Source organism: Cupressus sempervirens, chromosome 3 (assembly GCF_028749045.1).
Source record: "Cupressus sempervirens isolate cs-2001-9-10 chromosome 3, ASM2874904v1, whole genome shotgun sequence".
Taxonomy (NCBI): domain Eukaryota; kingdom Viridiplantae; phylum Streptophyta; class Pinopsida; order Cupressales; family Cupressaceae; genus Cupressus; species Cupressus sempervirens.
Genome location: NC_143120.1, coordinates 161,151,420 through 161,153,961, shown reverse-complemented (window position 1 = coordinate 161,153,961; position 2,542 = coordinate 161,151,420).

Below are 2,542 nucleotides of genomic sequence, written 5' to 3'. Positions count from 1 at the left end.
TGCTTCTAACTTTTTCTCAAGATCTACACATCATCTTTAAGCCTCAGTTCTTGTATTCTTCAGTATTATTTTCTCTAAATATGCCTATGATCTCTCCATTCAACCTAAATTATGCCTTCAATGAAACACTTCATCATAGAATTAGGGTTTCTTATGAATAGGACTATTTCTCTTTCTCATCTAGGATATTCAAAAACTTAGCCTCCCAAATCCTAGTCACTTAGCTTGATTGAATCCACTACATTGTTCTTGTATCCCCACCTAGGCAACTCAGAGGGAAAGATGAGAGAGGAAACCCTAATGGCAACCTAGAGCAAACATAGACACGCAAACACTTGAGTTACTATCAACCTCAAAAGTTTAAGAATAGGGGATTGAAATCATGAAAACAATTGGTTGTGACTAGGGAACTAGGCATGTTAGTGCCTAGGCAAGAACCTATCAATCTCTGGGTTCACAAAAAGCTCAACAAAAACACACACAACAACATGATACCTACTTCCTTTATTACATAAAACACCAAATATCAAAGACTAGTTCCTTAGTCCATTAGGTTACAGAATCTAAAGAGCATGGGGAGATGCTATGCATTTGGGTGGTGGGGAAATAGGGAAGCCAACACAAAAGAAAAGAAAACAAATAGAAAGAAGGAAAGAAAAGAAAGACAACTATACTAAACACACACCTAACCTAACATATTTACATAGGTGAGATGAATCTCACCTTGAGAAATAGCAGTAAAAGATACTCATGTGAATCCACTTACTGATTGAATAAAGTAGGATCCCCTCCTCCACAATTGATTTTGATCTCTATGTAGGATCCTAACTTGTAGCAGCAACAATAACATGGCAACTCCACATGTTTTTTTGATTACATGCACTAGTTGGTTGTATATCCATTCAAGTCCGAACAACCATGCCTAGTCATAGACTTCATTATCTCCCTTTGCATGTTTCATGTTATTCTCCTGATGGTCTTCAATTGTACCAAAGACATACACATCTTTTAAGAGAATAAACTCATTCTTGCAGTGGTTTGAATTTTCTTCATGAGCCTAAGAATAGGAAGATGTCACCTCTACCATGGAATCCACTAGTTGATGATCAGTCACCTCATTAATTTGAAAAATTAAATCAATTTCATCCCTTCTCTCTTTCAGTGTATTATTACTCCCTACAAGAGAATCAGAAGCCAATGACCCTTCTTCAATTTCTGGTTTCATAGTTGGGTTATCTTGAGAGGGTTCATCCATTTGGAAAGGTGACAAGAAACCATAGGCAATCTCATCTTCCTCACTATAAGGGAAAGTTGTGTCTACTAATGGAACTAATTCTTCTACAAACTAACAATTGGTTTCAAGAATATTTTCTTCAATCACATCTTTATCAAGGATAAGATTCTTACTAGTGGGTTTGTGAAGTTCCTCCTCATGTTGATACAACCATTCTTCATGTTGAACTTCATTGCTTCTTTCTTCAACTGGAATTAGATTTGTAGCTCTTGGCATATCACAAGTAGAATACTCTAGTATAGGCAAATGATCATCAAAAGATTCTTTTTTAGAGGTCTTTGATGGAGTATTATCAAGTGTAGATGTTATCTTTAGCTTTAGCTCTTTTTTCTTGTCCCTTTTTTGATCCTTCAACTAGTGAAATAGATTGCAAAGGTGGTCCCATCTCTTCTTTTTTTGGTGTCATCTCCTTTATTGAGGCTCTCTATCAGATTTAACAAGATCCTCTGAAAGACCTTTTCCTTAATTGTATGGAGCTCTTCAAGGGTAGATTTAGGTCTTGTCCTTTCCTTGGTGCTCACATTAGGAATATTTACCTTCTCTTTAAACATCTTAAAACCATAAGGAATAGAGTCAAGTGATCTTACCAAGGGTTTTTCATGCTTAACTATTTGTACTTTTTCAAGCTTCCTTCTTTCACTTTCTTGTAGGTCTTTTAGTCTTCAAAAATAGGCACATATGTGATTCCAAAACATTTTTGACATGTGATCATCTTTTATGCTAGTGTTTTCTTAGGATGCATAGGAGATGCTTTCTCTATAGTATTCAAAAAGCTGATGAAACACCTTGTCATTTATGGCATGAAGTTCTTCAAGAATAGGAATGAGCTTTAACCTTGCTTGCTTTGAACTGAGCTCCTTTCTTTGCACATCTTTTAGCTTGTAGAATCTGGAGCACACATATTTCCACAGGGATGCAGAAACATGATCATCTTCAATGCTAATATTCTTTTGGATAGCATGGGAGATGATTTCTTTATATAAAAGTACAAGCTCTTGTAGCAGCTTGTCAATAATCTCATTAAATTCTTGGAGAGTGGATTTAGGACTTAGCCTTCTCTCATTATTTGAATTTGGCATGGTCGTTGAGTTAAACTGGACCTTCTTAGACCAAAGGGAAAAAGTCCTTTATACAGAGTCACCAGTCTTCATCTTAGGGGAAAAAACCTTTAGATTTCTAAGAATGAGAAACCAAACACTGGGCTTAGATTCCAATCCCTAGTAGAGTCACCAAAATTGTTGGTTAACA